A 20,390-nucleotide genomic window follows, 5' to 3' on the forward strand; every position below is an offset into this window, starting at 1 on the left:
AAATATAATTGTTGTGATGTCATTGTATCATAGTTATCCTGAACTCAACACCATAAATGAAACAACTTATTTAAAATCAGATACTAACCCTTGATCTTCAAAGGAGAACTAATTATTTATACCATATTAGGTTATTTTGTTAACAAATACGCACAAACACAAAATTATGAGTTGTCAGATGAAGTGGAAAACTGGATTTTGACGGTCACTATATCATCTGGCAGACCAGTTGAAAACTAATGAATTACTATGGTCAAAGGACTGAGCATAGTGTCTGTGCTCAATTTCCTATCTAGCTGAGAAATCCTCTCTTCTTGGCTTCAGTCATGTTGCAAAGATTATGCTTAGTAACAATGGTTAGGTGTGATGGGTAGCTATAAAATTTGGGGACTAAAAGAGTCATCATACTGATTGAGAACTGAAGAGTAGGCTAGAGATGAGGAGACAATGGTTTAAAGTAAATACGCAGCTGCTCAATATGGTTTTGAAGAAATCCTGATGAGGCCTCAACCCCTAGGGAGGAAGAGAAAAACACAGATTATCTTAGACCAGTGCTTCTCAATCAGGGGTGATAGTGCCCCCCAGGAGACATTTGGCAAAGTCTGGAGATATTTTTCGTTGTGACAACTGGGAGCATGGGGCATATGCTACTGGCATCTAGTGGATAAAGGCCAGAAATGCTGATAAACATCCTGCAATTCACAGAACAACCTCACAACAAAGAATTATTCAACCCAAGTCCAGCAATTGTGCCCAAATTGAGAAATCCTAATTAGAGAAGAACATTCTGAAGCCATCTGGCTGGTATTTCAATGATACAGTTCAAACAAAGAGCTTTATGTGAACACACCTTGCAGAGTACAAGTAGACCCTGGACCATGTATTGTTGTCTCTGCTGTTTTCTTCTTCTCTGACATATTAAATCTACTTAGTAGGTATAGTGTCCTTTGTGATGTCTCTCTATTCACCATTGGGTCAAAATCTTATGACTGTTTCTGAAAAAAAAATCAGTCCCAATAAAAAGTGGATTACCATCTCATGAGCATTCTCTCCTAGATGTTCATATTTTCATAGGGGATAAAACATTAAGAGTCACAAAGAGTGAAACTCTAATTATGGAATCTAAGTGAGCAGACTCAGTGTGGAAGGGTTGGGTTTGAGGGGAGAGTTTAGAGGGGGTAGAGATGGCACCTCCCCCGTATGAGTGGCCCTTTTCTCCAATGAAGTACGAAGTTATCCCTAGCTAACTTTAAAAGTGATATTGGGCAGGATATTTCCAAATAGCAAACAATGGAAGAGACATCTATTAAAGACCACAGTCATCTGCAAACCATAAACAGCCTCAGAATAACTGATTTCTTAATAATAGTAACATCACCATTTTGATGAAGATAGCAACTATGTAATCTTTCTCATAAATTCTTTAAAATATGTAATTAGGGAATGTGATTTACTTTTTAAGATTTCTATCCAAATCAAAAGCATTGAGAGGCTCCTTTAGTTATGTTAAGTGGTCTGTTGTTCAAAACAAGTGATACTGAACCTCTGGACTCTTTTTTTTTTGAGACAGAGTTTCGCTCTTGTTGCCCAGGCTGGAGTGCAATGGCATGATCTTGGCTCACTGCAACCTCCGCCTCCCCGGTTCAAATGATTCTTCTTCTGCCTCAGCCTCCCGAGTAGCTGGGATTACAAACATGTGCCACCACCACTGGCTAATTTTGTATTTTTAGTAGAGACAGCGTTTCTCCATGTTGGTCAGGCTGGTCTTAAACTCCTGACCTCAGGTGATCCACCCACCTCAGCCTCCCAAAGTGCTGAGATTACAGGCGTGACCCACCGCGCCTGGCTGAACCTCTGGTCTCTTGTGCTCAAGATAACATAAAATAAATTTAAAGTAGCAAATATGCATATAACTATAGAAACACATATACAAAATATAAAATGTTAAAAATTAGAATTGTTATGAAATTGGCATAGAATAGAAAAATAAAGAACATAAATTAAATATTTTGTGATTTCTAGGGCTATGGGTTCAAAATGCCTCCTGCTGAGCCTGGTCCTAGAGCTATGCCATGGAACGTGAGGAGAGGAGGGAGGTGAAGCTGGATTAGCACTGCCTTTATGTGTTTTGTATTTTGTATTTTGACTTTTCATGTAAAATCTTTTTTTTGGAAAAGGGATTCAATTTAAAAAGTTTGAAAACTGATGTTCTAGGGTGTCTCCAGTGTGGAGAATATACTTCAATAATTAACCCTCAAAGACACTTAAAAAGATTCTTAATTTTTTTGAAGTTTTAGAATAAACATACCACGAAAAGTTCAGAGAGATGGAAGAAAATTAAGCCACGCAGTTTTAATTGTCTGGTTGGTTGGTAATAACTGGAGAAGCCCCTAATGGAAAACTCGGTTGCCCTTTCATCTGTGTTATATTCTAAATCAGCTCAGATAACTTAGTTTTCTTAACTTACATGTCTCTGCATCTGTCTTCTCCACAACACTTGGCTCCTGCAGGACTTGGTCATGTTGGGTTTGTTTTTGAATTTCTAGCACGACCATAGTGACATACACATTACCAAGTCCTCAGTGTGTGTTTGTTGAACTGAATTTTGTCATGAAATAAGTCTGGGTGATCATACTTCTGCCTTCATGTAGAATCCAAACAACATTAAACACTGTAGCTGTTTTTCCCCTTTGTTTGGAAGACTTGTCTTGGCCAGGACAAAGTGTAACTTGTTTCTCAAAAGATAGAGTTACTTTTTTTTTTTTCCAAAATTCCCAGACGAAAATACTCTGCAAATATGACAGTTTAACTTTTCCTGTATTTAATAACTAACAAAAACAGAAATCCCATTTCTCAGTCTAAAGGACTTATCTTTTCATACACAAAAATTGGGGAAGCACTTATGCATGTAAACAAAATAATGGGAAATAATTCTGCACATGATGAGCAGGCTGATGAGAAGCAAGGCAGCTTCATAATTTTGAGTGAAAGCCAGGAAAGCCTAAGTAATCTTAGGGGTTTTGGTCCAATTTTCAGGTTCACGTGAACTCCAGACCCTAGGTGTACAAGTCTCCCCAAAAGAAGAAAAGGATCACCACCACCAAAAAAATGTAGGTTACACAAATCTGCATAAACCAAAACTAGTGAATTTCCACAATTCTAGAAATATGACTACCTTATTTTGTTTCCTTTTAATATTTGTGAGAATCATATGGATAAAGTCAACCAATGTATCCTTAAAATATAATTATTTGAAAATAACATGATTCAAACTTATTTACTTATGTTATAGGACTGTAATTGTCTAAAGCAGTAGGCTTCTGTTCATATTAACAGCTACAGAGGCTGAAACTTTATGTAAAAAGGATCATGGAGACTAACGACAAAGAAAAATATAAATAATATGGAAGAGAAAGGATAGTCTCAGTTTCTATTAGAAATATGCTGCAGTTAGCCTCCAGGAATTTGAGATTTCTACAGCATGCTCTGAAATGTATAACCCTTACATTCACTAGCTGTTACTCTCCACTTCTTTCCTAGCTTTTTTCTGTGTTTTACCCATTTCTGGCTTCATTCCCCACTCTCCTTTCTATGTTTCCCCTTCCATCTCTTGCTTGAGATAACCTCTGTTTTGTATTGCTTCTCATTCAAACCCCATCATATAGTCAAAACACAAACACACACACACACACACACTCACACACACACACGCACGCACCAGGCACACAAATACAACTCCAAACACTTCCTACGCATAATGACGATTAGTCATTCACTCTGTCTTAATGTAAATTTTAGTTTTTCTTCTCAGCATTAAGAAGCTGATTTAGTTGTGAAAGTCAGACAAGGATTTTAGTCCATGAATAAAATATGCAAAAGGGACATATGCCAGGCATATCGAAACACAAAAATCAATATAACAAATCTTAAAATTAGGTAATGGGAACACATATTGAAAATATACGTTTTTTCTTATTATAAAAATAATATATAGTCTTACTGAAAATTTAGAAAATGTGGAGAAGTATAAAGAAGAAAATTAAAATCACCAGTAATCTTGCCACCAGATATAATCAATGCTTATCTTTTGTTATATTTCTTCCAACCTTTTTTTCCTACATGATTATATACATATATAAATGCACATATTTAAAAATAAAATTGGGAACTTATTCTATATATGTACATGTACACATACACATATATTTAATTATACATTCAAATGCATAGGTAAAATTCTTTAAGCAATTTTAAACATCCTAGTATAAATTGGCTTAAAAAGAGATTTTTAAAAAAGCAAAGCAGAACAAAACATGCATCGGAAGGAATTTGCTATGTATCCTTGAAGTATAGCTGTATCACTGTGATTGGTTAAGAAGCTATAGTATGGGTCTAGAATGGCATTGCTAATGAGATTAAGGTCATGAGTTCAATCTCTGAATGGGTGAGCTTAGCATCACACTTACAGAAGCTCTATTTTGTGGCACCAGAATACACCCCAACACCAAACAGTGATTTCATAAATGCAAACTATTGCTCAAGAGATGGGCACCCTGAGCGTGTGCATGGCTAGTGAAATCCAGCATTTTATAAGCCTACCTGGGTTCCAGAGCCCTTAATTTAGAGTAACAACATTTCCCATCCTGACGAATTACTATCCCACACAGGACACACAGGAAATTTTGATTGTAGTACTTAAACATCCCAGTGTGATAGCATATGAGGTTACTTTTGATCTAGTATCACCTAATTTTAGAGATATAATGGGGAAAAGCCTGGATTCTGGAACTAGATAAATTTGAGTTTGATTCCTGTTCTGTTTCTTATAGCTGCATACAAGTTACTTAACCTTTGTAGCCGTGTTTTCCTCCTCCGAAAAAGAAACTAATAACAACAAGTTTGCTTGTTGTAGTTGTGAGGATTAGAAACACTGTAAATAAAGATTTATCAATATTAGCCTCTCAATACATCCTGGATGTCATCTTTATTGCTGCTGTTGCTTTTTCCCCCACATCTACTCTATTCCCCCATACAATCCTCTCCTGGAACCTAGTGATTCCCCACAGGCATCCTGCCAAGCATCTGCAAGATATGCCACCCCATTTTGACAAATGTGCAAACTTAATTTTTGTTACAATGGAATGTGCACTGTGTTTTGCCATGGCCTGTCAGATGGAATGTTCAGCTGAGAGGATATGGGGTGTCCAGCAAGAGGCTAAAGAAAGTGTACTCTAAAGTGAGATTTACAAGCCTCGTGAGTACACCTCATCAGGGGAGTAAACTATACTATTCCAATACAACCACATTGCTGAAGAGGAACCCCTTGTGTGGTGAGATAACTGTGGGCACTTTTATACATGCTGGGAAATATTCTATGAAGGAGTACCAGTTGGGTTATTATTATTGCTGATTTGTTTAATGTCACCTTATATCTTTTTATCCCTTAAAGAGTGCCACCCAGAGTTCTGGGGTGCTATGAAGAAAAGCACTTGAGAATCACTGCCCTAGTCACTTCAAACCACCTATGATCCCTGGACACACCAAGCTCTTTCTTGCTTCTTTGATTCAGCACAAAACAAACATCAAAAAACAATTGAAAACGAAAACTCTTCTCCTTGTTTGCCTGGTAAAATCTTACTTTCAGCACATGCCTCAAATGTTTATTTATTGTCTAAAATCCGGGGGGGGCGGGTAAATTATAAATAGTAGCCTAGAAGATAGAAGACAAATATGAGAAGATAATAATGCTATAAAAATTTAGAAATGATAGGGAACTTGGTGAATGCAAAAATATATTTTCAAAATACGAGTGTTTAGACTCAATGCATGGTTCTCTGTGACAGAATTTACACATTATTGGGTTCAAAGAGGCAAAAACACTGCTCCCCTAGGGACTGCTGCTGCAATGTTTAATGAAACTACACACAAGAAGTGTCAAGGCACTTAAGTTCATTGTCCAAATGGGACCTGCTTCTCCCTTTAATGGGTGGGGAATATAGCCATGGCCTGGAGAACATGGACCCAGGACAAGTTGTTTAGTTTTTCTAAATTAATAATTCTTGAGAACAAATCTTGAAAAAGAAGAACAAGTCCTGACTTCAAAAGTTACACCACATGTTTTCCATCTTTGTTAGTGATTTCATTGTTTAAAATGACCCCTCCGGTGTAGTGCTAAAGTGATTTCTACTGTTCTAAGCTCAACAATGCTGTGATGGGCCTTACAGAGAAAATATGTGTGTTACATACACTTCATACAGGCATGGGTTATAGTGCTGTTGGCTGTGAGTTCAATGTCAATTAATATCCTATATATTAAATATGGTGTCTTTAAACAGAAACACACGTAAAACAAAGTTAAATATTGATGGGTTGATGAAAATGCTGTGGCCAGAGACTCAAAGGAACTTAATCTAATATTTCTTCTAGGAGCAATGGTTCAGTATTTGCTAATTCAGTGTTTGTAGTGACTTTATAGAACATAATTATTGTGAATAACATGAATGGACTGTATTTCCACATACAGTCTCCCTATGGCCCTACGGAGTTCACAAAAGTAATCATTTTGAGTGTTCCTCAAAGCCTGCAGGTCCTTTGACAGTCTAGCAGGCTCAGTCTTACTTTTTCAGGTTTGACAAGCTGCTATGGATTGAATTGTGCCCCTCTCCCCACACCAAATTCATATGTTGAAGCCCAAACACACGATGTGATGGTATTTAAAGATGGGGCATTTGGGAGTTAATTAGGTTTAAATGAGTTCTTGGGGGTAGAACTCATATGATGGGATTAGTGCCCTTATAATAAGACACCCCAGAGAGCCTGCTTACTTTCTTTTCTCTGTCTCTACCCACACCCCAGAAAAAAAAGCTTGTATGAGGACATAGTGAGGAAGGCAACCACCTGCAACTGAGGGAGAGATGCCTCAGCAGACATTGGCTCTGCTGGCACCTCGATCTTGGACTTTTACTCTCCAGAAACATAAATTCCTGTTGGGTAAACCACCCAGTCTACAGTGTATTGTTTTGGCAGCCTGGGCTGACTAAGGCGGAACAGGATTCCCACATAAGCAACCAAGTAAGATGTTCCAAATCTACAAAAGTATGATTCTGTTATTTCACTAAAAATGTGTGAGTTCTCTCTCTTCTCCCTTTCTTTTTTCTTTTTTTTTTTTGAGATGGAGTCTTGCTCTGTTGCCAGGCTGGAGTGCAGTGGCGCAATCGTGGCTCACTGCAACCTCCCGTCTCCCAGGTTCAAGCGATTCTCCTGCCTCAGCCTCCTGAGTAGCTGGGACTACAGGTGAGTGCCACCACGCCCAGCTAATTTTTGTAATTTTAGTAGAGACGGGGTTTCACTGTGTTGGCCAGGATGGTCTCGATCTCTTGACCTTGTGATCCACCTCCCTCGTCCTCCCAAAGGACTGGAATTACAGGCGTGAGCCACCGTGCCCAGCCTCTTCCCCCTTTCTTGATCAGGGCCCAGGTAGGGTCGATCAGGGCCCAGGTAGGATCAATCAGAGTGACAATTCAAGCCTGACTGACAAATAATCATGCTAAGCCCATGTAATTAATAGCATGAGCATGAAATGAAATCTCCAGATCAGGAGGCAAAGGAACTGAAGAAAACTCACGTTTCTCAGATTTGTCTGTCAGTGGAAAACGTTGGGATGGCTAAAAGGTAGAGAGAAAAATAAGCTAACATGCTGGGCTAGAACCTGAAAAGGCAATTAGGAGATGTATCCCAGAATCCCAAAGAAAAATCATTTCACATTTCCACTGACCTAGATTAAAACCACCCAGCCAACAAATATAGAGGTATACCTTTTTCTCCAAAAATAATAAATATTTTTTTCTGATTATAAAAAGAATAATCATTGTGAAAATTCAAACAATGCAGAGAATCACAGAGGTTATCAGCTGAAACTCCATCCGTAGGAGATAACTGTTGTTTACATTTTAGTGATCATTCTTCCATATAATCTCAGTAATATGTCCCGGATATCAAGAATTATAAAGCACGATAAACATTTTAAATATATGCATAAGATTCAATTGCATTTACAAATCATAACTTATTTTTAATCACTTATGAAAAAGCAATTAGATTTTTTCCTTAAGCAAGACTGCAGTGAATAACCCTGTTTGTACATCTACGTACACTTGTGGAATTATCTTCTCTGGCTAAATTTCTAAAAGAATTATTGCTGAGTCAAAGTAAATGTATATTTAAATTTTAGATACATATTGAGAAAAATAATCCTTTCCTAAGTCTGTCAATGGCATTGAGAAAATTTAGTGTAGTTCAGGTACTGTGTTTGAACTAATAGACTTTCCACACCCTTCACCTCTTTGAGTTTTCTGGCCAAAAGGAAGTCTCTGATGTCTGTGGTAGGAAAGACATACCATTTACATTGGCCACCATTTACATTGCAAGTAACTTTCTCTCCAGAATGCCTATGCCAAAATTCCAAAAGGCCTCCTTTCTACCAAAGCCTTATTCAATTATGAAAGTCCAGCTAACACACAAGCTGTGAATGCAGAAATATCAGTAATGATCTGAAAACAGCCTTGCAAAAGATGTCTTAGCCATTTCTAAATTCATCTCATCCCTACTCATAATTGTTTGTGAATATAATATATTCCAAATATTTGTTTTATGTATTTAAAGTTCTAAAATTTGTGAGTTACCACAACTTTGTATTTTCAACACCCTAACATAAATCTTCAAGTGGATGTCCTATAGACCCTTTGGACCTAATAAAAAGTAGGAATAATAACGCCGGGCACAATGGCTCACGCCTGTAATCCCAGCACTGCAATCCCAGCAGATCACCTGAGGTCAGGAGTTCAAGACCAGCTTGGCCAACATGGCAAAACCCCATCTCCACAAAAAATTAGCCAGGCATTGTGGCACATACCTATATGTATGTAGTACATATAGGTCCCAGCTACTCAGGATGCTGAGGCAAGAGAATCGCTTGAACCCAGGAGGCAGAGGTTGCAGTGAGCTGAGATTGCACTAGTGCATTCTAGCCTGGGGGACAGAGTGAGACTCTGTCTTAATAATAATAATAATATTTAAGTAGATTAAATGTATCATGGGCTGCCACAAAAACACATTATTACTCATTTTCACAATTCCGCATGGTAAAAATTATTATCTCATTTTTATAGATGAGAAAACTGAAGTTCTTCAATAAATGATTTGCCTAAGGCCACCCAGTCAATAAATGAAGGGAAGAGAAACTATCACTATTAAAATGCAACTATATGTTAGTTGTTTTATACATCTCTTTTTTTCATGTAATCCTCATAGTAACCCTGTGGGGAAGGTGTCATCTCTAATGTTTACGTGAAGAAATACGCTAGAAGGCTTTCCCATTCACTCCCTTTGCACATAAGACAGAGTGCCAGGCACACGGTAGGCAGGAGTGAATGAATACTTGGGTGAGGGTGCCCCTGAGCAAACTGTGGATTTCCACAGTTACAAAATAACCATTTAATTGTCTCATCAAACTTCTTATTTCGGTCCAACTTCGTAAACAATCTTCAAGAAAAATAACTTACATTTTTAGGTCTAAGAAACAAAAATTTAAAAAAATGTAAGTGATCACTTCCAGTTGATGCCTATCAGCTCTCTGAGAGCAGTCTCCTTTGTAAAGAATTATGGTGGCACTATATTGATGGTGGCAATGGGGGGAAATAAATAGTAAGTATATTACCTGAGTACGCATTTTCCTCTCAAATTTCATCCTAAAATGCTTGCATATTATTTATAAATTTCAAAATGTTATTTCATTATTTCATGATCTCCATAACAAGTAAAGACTAATGTTCTAAAGAAGACAAATGTGACAAATACTTTCAAGGCCAAATGTTTGTCGCTTCTAGATTAAATTTGCAAATCTATTCATTTAGTATGCTCAGTTGGGAAGATGGAGATACAGACTTAGTCCCTTAAGTGACCTTTCCCTGAGAAATAATTAATTGGCATGTGCTAGGCTTTGTTAAAGAAAGCAAACACCCTTCATGAATATGAATTTAATGCCTTTGAAGCACATAGATCCAGATTTTTTTAACCATCTCTCCCTTCTTTTTGGACTTTGCAGTTTTGAAAAACATAACAAAATTTTGCATTATCTCTGTAAGTTTTCACAAACAAAAAGCTTCTGGAACCAACCTTTGATTGATGGATTTCCATGAACAATTATTGGAGCTATGACTTTTGAGAAAGGTGTTTAGAATGTGTCTGAAATGAGCAATATCTAAAGAACACTTGATTCCCCACCTCCACTCACAGAAGCCAGACAGAGTTTTAGACAAAACTAGATGCTTAGTTTCTGCAGCAGACAGAAACATAGATTGTTATAATGTTGATATTTAACGCAGAATACCGATAAGGCAAGGAACATTCCACCTTCCTTGTCTTCTTCTCCTGAGGAGCAAAATGCAAAACCTGAAACTGGAGGACACGTTTGGGAGCCTATGGGAGAAAACACACAACCACAAAATGGAAGCATTCTGGGAAAACTCTTGATGTACAAGAAGTTTTAAAGCTGATGAAATCTAAAAATACAACTCTTTAAATGTCTGGCAAAAAAGCCTTAGATGAGAAACAGAAGGATAGAGGGAGATGATGGACAGGGAGGTGGAAATAGGGAAGAGAAGAAGGGGAGGGAGGGGAAGGAGGGAGGAGAGGTAAGGGAGCCGCAAAGGGAGAGTGACAGAGAGAGAAGAAAGTTAACCTTCATGGAGTGATTGTATAAGGCAAAAGGTGTGGTAGTTATTATTTGCCCAAACTATTGTAGACAAATGAGTATATCTCCTGATGAAAAAGGAGAGAGACGGGGCAGGGGGTGTAAAAAAGAGAGAGGTGGGAGGGGGGAGAAAGACAGAGAGAGAATTGATCTTCATAGAGTTTATTATATAAGGCAAAATGCTTGGAATTATTATTTGTTCAAACTATTCGAGGCAAATGAATACATCTCCTGATGAAGGGGGGACAGTGGAGAGGAGACAGAGAGAGAGAAGGAGAGAGAGAGATGATGACTCTGTCCATTTTAAAGTTAATCAGTATCCATGGTGATGTATTTCTCTAAAATAATAAAATGGATTAATCAGGAGCTAAGGGAGAAAGGAGGGCAGCCCTTTTATCCCCCTGCCCACTCTCAGATGAAATATACATAACGTAAGAAAAGGCCCCTGGCAAGGAGCCACAGGAAGAGCACCTGGAAGATTAAAGCTGTGGCCATAACATTAACAAAGTACAGACCACACTGAATTAATGAGCGCTGGAGATAGACATTCAGTGGAGTCTTAATTTATTTTCCTTTTCTAGCTCATCCTTTAAGAAAATGACAGTGTCTTCTTATCGATTTTACACTCAGAGATCAATCAGAATTGCCCTGACTCAGACAAAATTTACAGCAGTCTCTGACACCGCCCGGAGCATGTGGGCCCAAACAGACATTACAAGGAAGCAATAGATCATGTTTGTATGTAGAGCTTGACATGCTTAAAAATAAGCTAATCTGTAGTGGAATTTCCTTCTTTTTGACAAGCTGCTCTGCCCAGTTTCTTCGGCCTCTTGTTATGAATTTCTCTCCCGGCTCCACTATTAATTATAACATGCGAAAAGGATTCATGTATTTAGACCCTGAGGGAGGTCATCTGATCCGCAGTTTTAGATAAAATATAAACTAACAGATCACTCCTACTTAAACAATGTGAAATGTCACTCTGAGGCACTCCATAAAAAAAAAAAGCTAGAGGTGTTCCGTCAAGAGCTATGATCAATTCTGACAACCCAACAATATCGGGGCTAAATGATGGGCCTGTACATTCCTAAACAGCCCCCAGTGGAAATTGCTGTATCCGGAAGCTCTTTTGTGCAAGTAACTAGCTGTATTAAATGCAATAATTACAGAAAAGACACTGACTGTGGCGCTCGGGCAGTTGTTGGCTCAGCTGACTTGTTCCCACACCACCATTTATCTTGTAACTGGGGCTGCATGTGCCCTGACTTGACACATTGGAGAGAAAGTCTATGGAGCTTCCTCTTCCAAGCCCGCAAGAGGCTCTGGGCTCACCGTATGCCAGTGGAGAGAGTTATTTTGTGTGGCATTTGCTCAACAGGAACAGAGGAAAAACACGAAAACAGTTGCTTGGGGGAAATGTATTTTGTGTGTAGATCCCGCTAGAATGGGGCTGTATCTGCCAACAGCTCAAATACAGGGAAGACACCCCCTAGGTTGGTAAGAGACCCACTTCTATCCAAGGCACTTGATGTCTAAACCTCTAGCAGATACAGACACTGAACAAAAATAATGAAACAGCTCCAGGAATACATTTTCCTTACTCTTAGTTGATCAATGGCATATAATAAGATAATTTTGTGCTATATGGCTACCTGGAAGGAAGTAAAACTAGCTAGGTATCAGATACCATCTTAATAAAGAAAGTGATTTGGAGCAGTTGGGGAGAAGACCTCTGTGGAATCACCAACCCACTCATTTGACCATATTACAAATGAATTAAAACTAACTTAAAGGAGTCTGTGGAGAACAATATAGTTATTCTCTCCTATGGGGGAGAAAGTCACAACTCCTAGAGTTTGATTTCCAAAGTTATCTTGTTCGTAAAAAAATCTACCCACTAGAACATATCAATTTAGAAATATTCATGTTGCTAAGAAGTAGGTGACAAAGACCTTCTCTAACTTCTTGTAAAAGAAAACACTTTCATTAAGGGTCAAGATGTTTAAAAGAGGCTTTTTTCTTCCCCTATGAAACACCCACACATGGACCCTGATGCTTTATTTTGCCGGGAGATAATAAATACCCATAAAATCATATGGAATAGCAGCAAATATAATTAAAAACTGTTTACTGAAACACTCCTTGGTGTCGGGCTCTGATAGATCCTGGGAATGCGGACGAAGCAGTTAGGGTTGAATCTCATGGGAGTAAGAGACATGTCAAGAATTATACATTGCGATAACTGTTTCAATAAAAGTGTGTGATGCTGTGGAAACATAATTGAGAGGGATCAAAACTGCCATGGAGAAAAAGGAGTTCTTCAAGAAAAGTACCAAAGAGAACATAACATTTTACTTAAACCAAGCTTGTCCGACCCACAGCCCACAGACTTGCATGCAGCCCAGGACAACTTTGAATATGGCCCAACACAAATTTGTAAACTTTTTGCAATTTTTTTTTTTTTAGCTCATCAGCTATCATTAGTATTCATGTATTTTATGTGTGGCCCAAGACAATTCTTCCTCTTCCAATGTGGCCCAGGGAAGCCAAAAGATTGGAAACCCCTGACTTAGAACACCCCTGCCTTAGATCTTGAAGGACGATCAGAAATTTTCCAAGGGGTCCTGGGCAGAGTGGGGAGGAAAGGTTTTCTTGTTGGTGGGAAGACCATGAGTAAAGAAGGATATGGAGGTGTGAGAGCACGTGCCAAACTCCTGAGATCCTAAGTAATTAGGGAGTCCAGTGAAAAAACAGCTGGTAGAGGAGTAGCTAGAATTGAGGCCAAGGTCAACCCATGTATCTCACAGGACATAAGCAATAGGGAGCCTGTGTGTGTGTGTGTGTGTGTGTGTGTGCGTCCACATGTGCGTGCACATGCACCTGCTCACATGTGCCTGCTTAGCAGGAGCTTAGTATGACTGTTTCTGGCATGTTAACTCTGGCAAAAGTGTGGATGCTGGATGGGTCCTTTAAGCAACTGGATGCAGAGAGGCAGTGAGGGCATGGCTGTGCTAGCCCAGGCAAGAATCATTGTGCCATCATCTTCCCGTGGGTTTGCTATATTTATACGTTCCCCACATGTTTTCGTTGTATCTGGACAGCTTAACTTTTCTTGCTCAAAATTTTTGTAACTCTCTATTTTTTCTCTACAATAATTTTGTTATGCTTGTTTTAGATAAAGATAACAGACACTTGATTTTTGGAAGAGTGAATGAAGTGACTGAGTACTCACTCTGTGGAGCCATGATGATTCCATTCAACTCTTAGTTCCCTCTCATAGCAGTGGTTTGACTCTGGACAAGTTACTCAGCTTTGCTGTGCGAGGGTGTTGTCTGATGTAAAATGGTGATAATAACAGCATCTATCCTTTAGGCTTGTAAGAATTAATTAGTTCACACATTATGTGTTTAAAATAGTGTCTAATTTGCCAGATCTCTTGTGTCAAATTTGAAGGATTTCAAAACCAGCACAATGAAAAAATTATCTAGATGTAAATATTATAATATGACCAAATGTGTTGATCAATGATTTCAGGGAGGTCTCTCAGACTGCTCCAAATAATTTTCTTTCTTAAGATGGAAATTCTGATACTTAGCTGATGTCCTTCCAGGTAGATGTAAATATCTTGATCTATATATTGCTCTACATACTGATTTGGACCTATTTTAATACACAATGAAGGTGTTATAAAATATCCTGGAGCTAAAAGGTGAGGTTGCTGAGTCATGTCAAGTGGAGACCCAAAGAAAACAAATAGGATGACAAGAAACCTCCGAAATGAGCACGACACAGTTGTATGCCTTCCCCACTATCCAAGCCAGAGAAAAACCAGCTGGCATATTGCCTTGCAGGAGCAAAGACTCTCCAGAGAGGAAATATTCTAGAAGACAAGACAAAGACAAACAGAACCAACATGGATTGCTTCTGAAAAGCAAGAAAGAAAATAACGTGAATGTGGTATTTGATCACCGAACTTTGACTTCTTTACGGGTATCAAGGAACATAGAGGAGAAACCCTAAAGACATTAGTGCAAATTGAGGCTATGGTCTTTGTGTCCTTTTAAGTTTTTATCTTTTCCTTTTCTGGATTTAGAATTCTGGCTTAGCCGGCTCTGTTATTTTACACTTTTCATCCGATGGAGAGTTCTGAAAGATGTGTCAGACTTTGTTAGTGTCCACTCTCACACCCCAGGCTAAGGGCTGTGTTTCCCACACTGCATGTAGACTTTTATTATATTATCTATTCCTGTCCCCACCCCCTTCTCCAGATTAAAAAAAAAAAAAAAAAAAAGAGGCAGTAGAAGTCACCTAGTGGCAGCAAGGATCCCTGAAAGCAAAGCCTGTAAGAGAAATTCACTTTTCACTTTTTTTTTTTAACCTTTACAGAGTTATTTACTTCTCTGGTTCTCTAGAATATTACAAACTATTCTACCTGAATGTGAGTGAACTTGAACTTAGTTTCCAGGCAATAACTAAGATAATTTGAGGATATAAAATTCTATCACATATGTATCATACAATAACAGTGATCTATAAGCTGATGTAAGCCACTTGATACTTTTGAGGAAAATTAAGCTAAAATCAAGAGGCTTGCTTTCCAAATTTATTCTTATTTTGAAAACCAGCTAAACTAGTAAATTTCACATTTTGAAGTTTGGTTTAAGAGACACCTGAAACCTCAGATAGTTCTGAACCCCATATATACTATTTTTTCCTATACATACATACCTAGACCTTCGATAAAGCTCAAGTTAGGCACAGAAAGAGATTAACAACAACAATTTAAAATTTAAACTAGAACAATTATAACAACATACGGTAATAAAACTTACGTGAATGTTGTCTCCTTCTCTCTCTCAAAATATCTTACAGTGTACCATGGGTAACTGAAACTGTAGAAAGCAAAACTGTGGACTACTGTAATAGTTGTCTAGCACTTAATACAGTGCCTGGCACACGGCATGAATGCAGTAAACATTTATTGAATGAATGCATCTGATTTATAAAATAGCAATTAATTATATTATGAATTCTTAGCTATTTTTCTTTTTTTATTAACACAAGGTTGCCAATAATACGCTTGGACATATGTCAAACATGAAACTTAATATTTCAATATCTACCATCATTTGGAAAAAAATTAGTCGTCATAAAATGGATGGCACAACAATATGGGTATCTATTACCTTTAGATTTGTGAGGCCTGGAGAATCAGTCTTTGTTTTGCAAGTGTTCAATTTCAAATAACTGAACATCGGCATTTTAAGTTATCATTCCAAAGTGATGGCTAGGCAACCAGTACTTTTGTTCTGATGTAACTCTCAAGCATGTTAATCACTGGACTTGCTTCAGTTTCTTCTGATACACGAAGATTGATTTTTGCAGATGACATTGCCACCTCAACAATGCTTTAGGTTGTGTAGATATCAAATGAGTTGTATACTCATCATGAAATACTGATATTGGAAAATATGTGCATATATAGTAAATAAAAGCAAATATCATACTTCTTTTACTTCTAAACTTTTCACTTTAGTAAAAGGAATACATAGGTGTTTTTACTTGCCCATCCAAATTATAAGGAGTTACTCTCTTTTTTTATTTCAATCTAGCTTCATGAAAAATATTAGAACCAATTTATGTTGTATTAAAGAACACTACATATTTTACGGTTAACATTCTAGAATAATGCTTCACACAATTTCTCCTTTACTGTGATTTTATGACTTTCTGCTTTTATGTTATATATCTATGTATGCTAAAGAGTATACATAAGTTTCATTTTTAAACTTCTGAATTAAATATATAAAGCTCCATAGAAGAAAGAACTATTGAAGAGCTAAATTGGCATATCACAGTGAATATAACTGGCTCCCCAGTCACAGAATTTAATAGTTTTGCTATGTAGCATGTAACCATATCTAGTTTAATTTAACTCAGTGCTACTGGCTACCGTGTATAAATTGCAGAGATCTGGTCCATGGTCTAAGGTGATGAGGCGAAGTTATACCAATTCATTCATTCTTTTAAAAAATCCAACCCACAAATGTATATTGAGAACTACATGTGTTCTCAATTTGTGTCAGCCACTGCATTACACACGATGTGTAATTTTACCGGAGCCTATTTTTATTTTCATCCTAAGAGATATTTCAGTATGTTCACTAACTTTCCCATAAAATCCTATTTCCATTCACTTGTCCTGTCATGTCCATTTGTCCTATGAAATCATTATTTTTATCAATTTGATCTATATATGTATCATCTCTTCAGAATGAAGCTCTAATATTTTACTCTGCCCTTGGCCATTTAAAGCATTCTCTCTGTGACAAGAAATAGAAAAAAAAATTTGTCTGAAGTATTTCCTAAATTAAGTTCAAATAACCAACACCACTTAATTTCCTCTCACGTAAAATGTTTCCTGTTTACTAATCAAGTTTGTTTGCCTTCTTTAGCAACCTAATTGCTACTCACTGGTATAAGGTAAACAACCCAAATGCGTGACTTGAAGAGGCACACGGTAGGTAGAAAATTATTTCAATTCATTAATTTGCTGTAAGTCCCCTCCCAGAGGTTTGCTTACCAGCTCTCTGCACCCCTTGCCTTTTGTTCTCTCACTGATTCAGAATCTCTTGGAACTTCAAGAGAAGTTATCAATATCTCATGTGGATAACGTTCCATGGGATTTTTTTCTGTGCTAATCATGCTTCCTGATGCAAATACTCAGAAATCATCTTAATTTAGGAGTCAGATCTTTTTTTAAAAAAATGAGTGGGCTGATAAACTCTGTCTAATTAAGTATTCTTGGTAACATTTTATTTTATTTTTTCTTATCTTAGAAATAATACATGTTTATTATAGAAAGTACAGATAAATAAAAGCCCAAAGGCATTCATAATCTTAAGCTCACACTCAGAAATAATCACTGACAACAGTGAATACAATTCAGGTCTTATTATGAATTTTGTTTATATATATTTAAATGTATCTATGTTTACATGTATCTATACGGATTTTTTATGATACAATAATGTGAAGCTATTTTGCATCCTTTTCTTAAAATAAATACTCTTTCATGAACACCTTTCTTACTTGATAAATACTTACCTTATTTTGTTTTTTATTATGGAAGGTCTATGCTCTATTTAACCAAGCTTCTATAATTAGTTTTTTATGTTATATTTAAATCTTTAATATTATAATCTACTAACATTTTCCTAGATAAATTTTGCACATAATCTTTATTATTTTAGGGCACTTTTCTAGAAGGTAAAAATATTTGGTGGAATAAATTGTTGGTAATTTTTTTCAGGGGACTCTTCCACCTTTTTCAAGAATAACTAAAGGACTGAAACTGGCCCACTAAATATCTATTTAAGTATTTTGCCTTCCTGTGAAGGCCAAGTGAAAACCACTTGGAATTTTTTGACTCCTGCTTTCTTTCTACTCAGGGAAGCCCCAACTTTCTTGGGAGATCATAAAGGCAGAATGAGCAACAGGTGCTGAGAAATAAAGATTGAACTCTACAAAATTGCCATTTTTGTAGGCCAAAAATGGCTGAGAATTGGTGATTTCATGTAGTTAAATGACTTTATCCAGTAGTGCAAAACAGCTTTCCCTCTTACCCTCCGTGCTTAGAGTGTTTTGCTATTATGATGTGTTTTCAGTACCCTGAATCAATTTTTATTTTGAGGCTTATGATACAAAATATTGCTTGCCATTTCAAAAGGAGTTAACTAGCTTTTGTACAGCATGTGCATTAAGTCAAGTGAACTATACCTGAGAAATTTAAGTAAGTTCTGATATGTTTTTTAACAATCCTAAATCATATTAAAAGAGAAGAATACACATGCTCAAACTTAGTTTAAAGATGTGCATACTAGTTGTGAGGATGTTCTATTTCATTTTAAGGGAGTGACTATTTCAAAACATCTGGGTGTTCCAGGCTACCTAAATAGATAGATGCTAGTGGTTTTACCCTCTGTGCAGAATTTACAATTATGGAAATTCCACATTGGCATGCTGTGCAGGCTAACATAAAGGTACCGTAACGTATGCCTATGAGGGAAAAGATAGAACTTTCATGCATCAAATGAGCAAGACTTGACAGGCAGTTCCATTTTGATATGGGTCATGCTGCTGATAACTACCATGCTTTTTAAAGGTTACATTTTAAAGGTTACATTAATGCTGAAGTTGTGCATGAAGATGAGTATCCTGTGTAACCATAAGCTTTATATTTCATTCATCTCTTGTCATCTTAAAAATACAGTTAGAGATACAAATGGGACATAACATTTTGAAGAGCTCACTTGGTATGATAAGGACTTGCCCAACCAAGTACCATTTTTTTCTGAGTAGTAATTCCATTAACGGAAAAAAAACTCCTATGGCCTGTTTCTTTCCTTTTTGCTTTCAATCACACCACAATATTACGAAACAAATTGCTACTAACAGTGAGGCTGTCATATTCAGGAATGAAATTGGAGAGCCCACAGAAGCCAGTGATTGGCACAGCACAAGTTTCTTTTTAACAATTACACCGCTCAACAAAATACCAATGTTTTAAAGGGCTCGACAAAGTCATTCACTAAGATGCACCCCATTCATTCATTGAACATTGGAATGTCCTCGTGGAGCTTCCTTCTAGAATTTACCAATAAGCAAGTCAGAAATTCAATAGCTTTCAATCAACATTTCTGCCTATAAATTGTTAGGTAACTCCAAGACCATTAAATTTCATAGGGCTCTGGTATTCTTACCTATAAAATGGAGATGACAATGTCCAATTTTACTATAAATATATGTGGTACTACTGTCAACCTGGTGAGGGATGAATCTTAAAATTCATACCTGTTAACAATTTGAGAATTTTTATAAATCTCTCCCCATTTCCCCCACATTTTACTTGGACATATCTTAAAAAGTAATTCATTCATTCACTCAATATTTCCTGAGCACCTGTTGCATGCTAGGTACTGTGCACACAACAAAGAAAGCAGGGAATTGGACAGACACAGCCCCTCTCCTCATGGAGTTGATTCTATGAGGATAAGGGTGAAGAAAATTTAAGAAAGACATAGACTCTTCCGTTTCATTCCTAACTCTCACTGCTCACCAGTAGTCCATGGATCAAAGTTTAAGATACAGTTGTTGAGTTGAATCACTTTCAAAGTCTGTTCACTGCAGGCCTACAGCTCTTCAGTGGGGAGCTGAATAAGGAGTGGAGGCTGATGAGCAGAGTATACGAACCCCCCATCCAATTGCTCAGGCACATTCTCAAGCCACCTGTGGCATAACTTGCAATTTTTAGCCCTTGAAAATTGTAATCATAGAGCTAAAAAAAGTTGGGTTATCTAATGCAATTCCATACTACATAACAGAGTTTTAGGCAAATAGGACACACACACACACATGCACGCACACACACACTTTTTTTTAATAAAAGAGAAAAAAACAGAAAGCCTCAGAATGCATACCATATGGTAAGGGTAAGCTCATGAAACTGTGTGAATGTACACACACACATATATATATACACACACATATACATATATATGTATAAATACATATGTCTGTGTATATTTTTGTATACATGGTCATAAATAAAATGTATTTCTTTGCATGGGTCATGATTAAA

At 37.2% G+C, this 20,390-nt stretch overlaps 1 long non-coding RNA gene across 1 annotated transcript in view; it reads right to left on the reverse strand.

Moving 5' to 3' along the window:
* Positions 1-362: 362 nt before the first annotated feature.
* LOC131384589 (uncharacterized) overlaps positions 363-20,390 on the reverse strand; it is a 31,312-nt gene continuing 11,284 nt past the window's right edge. Inside the window, exons 2-3 of the long non-coding RNA XR_009215593.1 lie at positions 851-995; positions 363-513 (exon numbers count right to left, since the gene is read on the reverse strand). This is a non-coding gene — a long non-coding RNA (uncharacterized LOC131384589). The remainder of the gene's footprint in view (positions 514-850; positions 996-20,390) is intronic.

Source organism: Hylobates moloch, unplaced genomic scaffold, assembly GCF_009828535.3.
Source record: "Hylobates moloch isolate HMO894 unplaced genomic scaffold, HMol_V3 SCAFFOLD_1, whole genome shotgun sequence".
In the NCBI taxonomy this organism is placed as follows: domain Eukaryota; kingdom Metazoa; phylum Chordata; class Mammalia; order Primates; family Hylobatidae; genus Hylobates; species Hylobates moloch.